The following is an 8,727-nucleotide window of genomic DNA, read 5'->3' as shown; positions in this document are numbered from 1 at the left end:
GAATTCAAATTTTAATTGGCAACCATGGGACCCACGAAATTTTCATCAACAGAATCATGTAGGGACGTGTTTGGCTTCCCCAACAGCTTATCAAAACTCTTTTTTCATTAATCAGGGGGTGCCTTGTTTGGATAAATCTATTTTTGCAATTAAGGAGTTTGGAAACACAGAAACAATTTCACGCCAACAACAACAGGGTTTCGTTCGTACATCTCCTCACCAAATAATTAGGCAAGAGACGCATACAGCAAGTTTTTCCTCCCCTGCATGTGTTGTGAAGAGAGAAACGTTTGTTCAGCAACAAGGTGCGTCTCATGACTGCGACGAAACGACTACTCCTGTGTTGCCAGTACTGATTTCTACCCCAAATACAAATTCTTCACGAAAAAGCAGCTCTCAACGGGGTCGCCCTAAAGGTAGTAAGAACAAGCCTCAGCCGATGCCCGTTGATTTCTTGGAACCAGTTCCGGGAGAAGATGGTGTCACGACACGGGCACAGCGAACATGGCTGCTTGGAAAACAGCTGGGTTTGAAGCCAAGAGGTTCAGAAGCTTTGATGCTTAGAGGTTTAGAAGCTCAGATACGACAAAACCATCCTCATCTCCGTTGAGATACCTGGGCTTGTGGCTTACTTGGAACGTCTTTGGTTTAAGAGGTTTGACAAAGAGGGATGCAGTAAAGAAGACTATCTTGCATTGGAAAAAAACCAAGTTGGTGTAGTTTTGTTTTTTGGTTTTTATGCAGGCATGTAGGGGATTAAGGTTGCAGGTGCTGTCAAATATTTGTTGCTGTTATGTTGCTAGTGCTGTAGGTTTACTGGTGCTGGTGCTGATTGGTTTATTTGCTGCTGTTATGTTGCTGTTATATTTGGTTGTTGTTGCTGTTGTCACGAATTTGCTGTTGCTGTTGGCAGAAATTGTTTTTAATTTGGGTTGATGTTGCTGTTGCGAAAATTCATGGTTATTGCTGTCGGAAATTTACTGTCACGAAGTGGGGGGAATGAGGAGTTGGAGAAATTTGTGTTTTGACTTCGGACCAACAGTGACTCATCTTTTCTTACAATGTCCAAAGGTCGGGAATTTATGGATGGAGATTCTTGATAGGGAGGGGCAGCTATGGGTGGCTAATATCTTAAGGGAAGGGAAAGGGGAAGGGGATGCTTTGGCAAAGGAAGGATGTTTCCTTTTGGAGCCACTATGGTGGTATGCTGATTAAACCATGGGTTAAAACCAAGCTTGTGTGGTTTGATTTTATGGTTTTTATACAGCCATGTGGGGGATTAACGTTGCTGGTGATGTTATTTTATTTGCTGCTGTGGATGTTGCTGTCAAATACATGCTGTTGTTGTAGGTTTACTGTTGCTGGTGCTGTTGGTTTACTTGCTGCTGTTTTTATTGCTGTTATTTTGGCTGATGTTGCTGTTGTCACGAATTTGCTGTTGCTGTTGGCAGAAACTCTTGTTATTTTGGGCTGCTGTTGCTGTTACGAAAATTCATGTTTATTGCTGCCGGAAATTTACTATCACGAAATGGCTGTTGTTTGTGGGCTGGAGCTGTGTGTAATTTGCAATTGTTGCTATTGGTGGCTGTCCTATATGTTTTATGGGTGTCGTGAGGAGTACTTTCAAGTGCTTTCAGGGTAGTGGCGACTAAATGTACTGTTTATTTGTAAGGGGGCAAAATTGGCTATCCTAAGGATGTGGTACTCTTTTTCCTTGCTAGGCTTTTTTCCCTCTGGGTTTTTCTTAGCAAGGTTTTAATGAGGCTCATGCTTAGGATTATGTTCTTAGCCGTTTGCGGGGAAGTTGCCAGGGGATGATTTACTACCTTTGTTTGTTAGAAAAGTTTTAATGAGGCTCATGCTTAGGATTATGTTCTTGGCTGTTTTGCGGGGAAGTTGCCAGGGGATGGCTTTATAGCTTCGTTTGTTTAGCTATCCATGTTTTGAGTAGTAGTGTGCTTGTATTTTGTCTCAGCCTTGAGGATCTTTACTCATGGTTGCTTTATTATTAATAATATCATTTCAATTTTCAAAAAAAAAAATTAAAAATCCGAAAATTCAACAAAAATACCATAAAAATTAATTAATACTCTAAAAATAAATAATAAGATAAAATCATGAAATAAACAACCTAAATCCTAATCAAATCTAAAATTAAAAAATGTACTAAATAAATATAGATAAAAACTATCAAAATATAGCAAATCACAATAAAAACTCATAAAATCCTAAATTAATTAAAAATCTGAAAATTCAATAAAAATATCATAAAAATTAATTAATACTCTAAAAATAAATCAAAAATAAATTAAGATAAAATCAAGAAATAAAAAACATAAATCCTAATCAAGTATAAAATTTAAAAATGTATTTTTTTTATGAAAATTAACCTGAGAATGACACGTGGAATTTTTTTTTATAAACAACCTAAATCCTAATCAAATCTAAAATTTAAAAAGGTACTAAATAAATATAGATAAAAACTATCAAAATCTAGCAAATCACAATAAAAACTCATAAAATCCTGAATTAATTAAAAATCCGAAAATTCAATAAAAAATACCATAAAAATTAATTAATATTCTAAAAATAAATAAAAAGTAAATTAAGATAAAATTAAGAAATAAACAACCTAAATCCTAATCAAATCTAAAATTTAAAAATGTATTTTTTTATGAGAATTAACCTGAGAATGACACGTGGAATTTTTTTTATGTGAATTAACGTGAGAATGACACGTCTCTAAGAATTAACATGAGAATGACACGTCACTAAATCAGCCTGATAGAAGTTCTTCTTTTCTAATATATATTGATATTGATTGATATTGATATTGATATTGATTAATCAACAATGCTTTAACAAGCATGCACAGTTATTTTAAAAAATATTTTTATTTATTATGTGATTTTTGTGCATGATACAAATATGTTATTTTATTTATCACATAGTTTTATTTATTCTAAATTTTTAGAATTTTTATATGTATTTTTTTTCCCTTCCAATTTCGCCATTTGTCCAATCAAATATTTATATTTGTATACATTTTTCAAAAACAAAAAACATATTTTTAATTCATCTCTTATGAAATTGATTTCAAATTTTGAGAAAATAAATTTTTGATGTATAAAAAAAAATTGAGAACACTTTAATGATTTTATGACTTAAAAAAAATTATTGATCTTTTAATATTCTAATTGTTTCAACTTTTCTAAATTAATGATTCATGATTGAGTCCCCGCCTACACCTGTACCTTGGTTGGAAGCCTTGATGGGACGTGATAAGGTGAATGGTATCTCGAGAGTTCTTGGTTCAAGAGAGGGTGGCGATCCCAAGGAGGAAGCAATCGTGCAAGTCTCTTTCTAGGGTGACCATTATCAGAGGGATGTTTGATTCAAGGTGGTCTGGTCGGTGAGAGCGTGGTCGTCATTCAATTAATAGTCAAAGGGTAGCCAGAAGGGTAAAACAATACTTCAATAAATAAGTATTCATGAGTGCTAATTTTTGTGTGGTTATTTTTGTAAATTTGTGAATAATTGGATAAGAATCAATTTTAGTTGTCGATTGGTTTTAATCTTCAACGTTTATTCATTTGCATGGAATCCCAACATATGTTGATTCTCACTCACCGTTTTTTTCTCTCGCTCGATTGTGTTCCCCTCAGTTTTCCATTCTCGCTCTGTAATTGTCTTATCTCCTCGAAATGTGGCTGCGGCGATTACCACTCTGATGACATCCTCCCCTGGCTCGCTATTAACAATTCATGCCATGATTGTCGCCACGAATGGCCCTCAAAAGAAAACTGATTGAGCTGGGGGGTTTGAATAGATGTGAGGCATTTTGGAAATTACGCACTTTAAATGATGGTAGGAATAGATAGGGGGTCTGAATAACAATTCCCTAAGGTTTAAGCTATATGCTACCTCAGATAGCTTATTGAAAAACTTTAAGCTACTGAAATAAGTTCTTTTACCAAACACTTTTAAAGAGCTTTTAAGATGGTCAAATAAACGTTAACCAAGCTAAAATGACATGTCAAACATAGTCTTACACCCATAAGTTAATTACTTCACTCAATTGGATCGGCAACCTATGGAAGCAAATAATTTCTCATTTGCATGTTAAAATAAAATAAAAATTATGGAATATAATTTATTTTTTATTTAATTATGTAAATTTGAATATTTGTTATATAAAAATAAGAACTTTTCAGAACTTAACAGTTTTCTCTTTGTTTTTTTTCTTTCTTTCGTGTCTCTGTTTTTGTTGTTATTTTTCTTTTTATAATTTGCTTAGGATCTATAGCATGTGGATCTCTTCTTTCAAACAAAAATACAAAAATTCATACCATATATACGTTAATTGGTTCAATCAATTGGATCACCAAGCTAGGAAAATAAGGAATGAAAATTATTGAATGGATGAATATGTAATATAGTATGTGACTCATATCATGTAATAGTTATAATCATCACGAGGTGGCTAGCTATATATAGAGTTTAAGACATTCACCGTTCGTGTAAACAAATTTTATACCGTCATTCAATTGTATTCTGCCACATCATAAAATATATTTTTATTTTAATTAAAATTAAAATTTAAAATTATTATTCATCCTACGTATTCATAAAGAGTTGGCTACAATATATAATCACAAATTGCATTGTAGAAAATTACCATATGATCCACAAACCCTACACTTAAAACTGAAGAAGATCCATCTCTATATTTTCAATCAAATAATGTGTTAGAGACTAAAAACATATTTAAGGATTAAAAACATATTTAAGCTTTAATTTAAATATATTTTATTTTTAATCACTCTCTCTCAATATACCAGATTATGATTCATATTGTTGTATACGAACCAAAAATTCATCCAACAAGAATATACAAGGAGTTCTGATCTCTATGTCACTATATATATGACTCACGATACCGTGTCTAATTATGAGAAAGTTTGAAATGCAGAATGATAACTTCAAATAGTAGACCATGATTAACAATTATCCTTATGTTTCATAGTTCACTTATTTATGTTAGGAATTTTTTTTTTAATTTATAGTATTATAGCAGGGAATCTTTTATCTTGATTTTATCAACACACAAAGTAAGAGACCTTTTGGATTGATTTTCCAACAATATACATAGAAATGACATGTAATATGAGTGAAAAACTACACGTTAAATATTTGAGATTTAGTGTAAATGTGTCATGAATACACCGTTATACTAATTCTTTAGGATTAGAAACGAACAATATAAAAAATACTTGATATACTCATCCGTTATTAGCATTTACGAACCATGCATATCTATCTCCACGTCATATCCTAGCATGCAAACAATGAAACAAAGGACCACATGCATGGCTATATAAGCAGATCGATGGTATCTTCCTAATTCTTCAATCATAACATTCATTCCTATACAAGACAATAATGAGTTTGAAGGTTTCTTCCATAGATACTTTCTCTTTTTTTTTTTCTACTTGTTCTTCCCTTTATTGAATTTCTAGCTTTTGAAAAAGGAAAGGATGAGAGTCACAATGTTTATGGCACTAGTATTTTGATTGGTGACACTGTAGTTGTGAGCAAAGATGGAAGTGATAACTTCAACAATATCAACCAAGCTGTGGCTGCTGCACCAAATAACAGTGGTGTAGGAAATGGCTATTTCTTGATTAATATCAAAGAAGAAGTGTATGAAGAATATGTGTCAATCCCCGTGAATAAGCTGTATCTCATGATGGTTGGACAAGGAATCAACCAAACAGTCATTACTGGCAACCGCAACTATATTGGTGGATTTGGTCCATATGACTCTGCAACATTTGGTAAGAAAATACAATTTATATATATACTTTCCTTCTTTCTTTGTACATATATAAATATGCTTTTATATTATATACGAGAAGAAAAATATCATTAAATAAAAAAACATGTCATAATCCAACTTTTTGCATGTGTGTTTTGTAGTTGTGGCCGCAATGGGATTTGTAGCGGTTAATATCACATTCCTAAACACTGCTGGACCAAACAACCGACATGCAGTTGCATTAAAAAATGAAGCATATATGTCCACCTTCTACCGTTGCATCTTTGATGGGTACCAAGATACTCTTTATGTACATGCTTCAAAACAATTCTATAGAGAATGTGACATATATGGAACAATCGATCTCATATTTGGAGAAAAAGCTAAGATTGTTTTGCAAAACTGCAACATATATTCACATCTTCCTTTAAATGGACAGTTTCAATGCCATTGCTGCTCAGGGAAGAACATCCCTAGATATCGACTCAAACATTTCCATTCACAATTGCACTATTAAACATGTTAATGACCTAGCTTCAAACATTGAAAGTATGAAAACCTACTTCGGAAGGCCTTGGAGGATGAATTCGAGAACTGTTGTGATGCAATCCTTCTTGGACACTCTAATAGACCCCGCTGGTTTGTCTCCATGGAACGATAGAAATTTCACACTCTCTACGTTGTATTTTGCAAGTATGACAATAGAGGACCTGGGGCAAACACTTTCAATAGAGTTACATGGTCTGGTTACCATGCCATAAATGCTATTGATGCTGTAAATTTTACTGTGGCCAATCTTCTACAAGGCGATGATTGGTTGCCTCAAACTAGAGTGCTTTACATTCCTCGACTTATATGAATTATTTAATTTTATTTAATTGGCAATTGGTACGTATATAGCATTAATTTACGAATAATATATGAAATTTTCTACAATTTTAGCGTAGGCTCTGTGGACCACATTGTAATTTTATGCAATGCAATTTTTGATCATTCTAGCCAATCTTTATGAATAATATGAATTCTAAAATGAATTGTTTTAATAGTAGATTCTTGACTGATATATAATCAGCTCGTGATGATTAGATATATTACAATATATAAGTCACATGCTATAGTACATATTCATCCATTGATCACTAACTCTATTTCTTTATTTTCCTAGCTTTCTGATCTTATGTATTGAACCAATTAACATTTATATATGGTATGAATTTTCTTGTCAACATGTGTGTGTGTGTGCGCCCCCGCGCGCGCGTGTGTGTGTGTGAATTTTCTTATCAACATGTGTGTGTGCGCGTGCGCACGTGTGTGTGTGCACGTGCGCACGTGCGTGTGCGTGCAGGTGTGGGTGCGTGTGGGTGTGTGTGGGGTAAGAACTTTGTTTTTTTATTTTTTGTCTGAAAGAAGGGATATCACGTGCTATAGTTCCTAACCAAATTATAAAAAGAAAATTGAACCCCTAATAAAGTTAATTAAGAGTTTGATCCTTAGAAACCTCTATTTTTAAAAAGTATTTGGTATTTTACCACACTAATTAGGTTGTACAATAATTTTCTTAGCTTAAAGAAGATACTTATATAGTTAAAACAAAAATAAACAATGAGGTAATTAGTTGCTTCGTAAGTTTTAAAATGGGTTCACTTTGAACCCAAGTTTTTTAAGCCAAATAATAGTATTAAAGAAGTACTAGGTGCACTTCAAACCAAAGAAAATACAAAAGATAAATATATACAGAGGATAGGAGAGGAACAGAGAAAATAACAAAAACCAAAGAGAAAGAAATAGCCACTATAAAGATGAGAAATAATAAGGATTTTATTATTGTTATACAAAACAGTTTTCATATACTGACTTACGTGATTTGTACTGATTATAACCCCAGTTGATGTGAAAATAGTGTGTGAATAAAACTATGACATAGATGATACTGTATGACGTCTTCCCCCATCATTTGTGGTAAGATGAGGTTTTGTTTTTCTCAATCTACATGAGAGGATTGTTCTCATGATTTACTTTATTTATCAAATAAAATCCAAGATTAATTATTATTTTTTTCATTCTGGAATTGTTCTCATGATTTACTTTGTTTTTCATTTGTTTTACACGTACAATTTTTTCCTTGACTTCATCACTTTGTCTTGTGGGCTAAATCAAGCTTGATATATTTGACAATTTTGCATTCACCGGCCATTTATAATAATAAGATACTCATATATGCCCAATGGTGCTTCTTTTCTTTGTCATCCTTTTACGGTCAAGATCCAAACAAGATTATATATAAAAAAGAACTTTAGTCAAATACCAAAAACACTTTTTAACCATACCTTTTTAAAAATAAAAACTGTTTTTAATAGCCAATTTAAGTTACTCTAATATCAATATCATTCATGTCAAATTATTGCTTTATACGGTTTTAAAAAAAATTCCCTTTTGAAATAAGTCGCATTTTTAAGATGAAAACAAAAAACGTTTAAATAATTAAATACGTGAATCCCCTTTTCCTTGGTTTTAAAATAATTTCAAATTTTAAAATGATAAAAAAAGGTATAAAAATTTAATTGCTTTTTAAATTCGGTAGCCAAGTTTTATATAAGGAAAAATATTTTCGAAATTAATTATTTATTTCCTTCCATTTCCTTATATAAACCACTTAATTATATTAATTTCCTTATTTAAAATCATAAAAGACATTAAATACTTTATGCAATAAATGTTATTTTCGTTTTTTTTAAATAAGGAAATTTAATATAATTAAATAAATTTTAATGCATTGACAATTTATTTAAGGAAAATATTTTCGAAATTAATTATTTATTTCCTTCAATTTCCTTATATAAACCACTTAATTATAGTAATTTCCTTATTTAAAATCATAAAAAACATTAAATGCTTTATGGAATAACTGT

General features: G+C 31.9%; 1 pseudogene; it reads left to right on the top strand.

The window, feature by feature from the left end:
- The first annotated feature begins 1,086 nt into the window (after window positions 1-1,086).
- On the top strand, window positions 1,087-6,677 carry LOC130744630 (probable pectinesterase/pectinesterase inhibitor 7; annotated as a pseudogene).
- The last annotated feature ends 2,050 nt before the right edge of the window (window positions 6,678-8,727 follow it).

This window comes from Lotus japonicus, chromosome 3 (genome assembly GCF_012489685.1).
Source record: "Lotus japonicus ecotype B-129 chromosome 3, LjGifu_v1.2".
Lineage (NCBI taxonomy): Eukaryota > Viridiplantae > Streptophyta > Magnoliopsida > Fabales > Fabaceae > Lotus > Lotus japonicus.
This window is presented reverse-complemented; position numbering and strand designations above follow the sequence as displayed.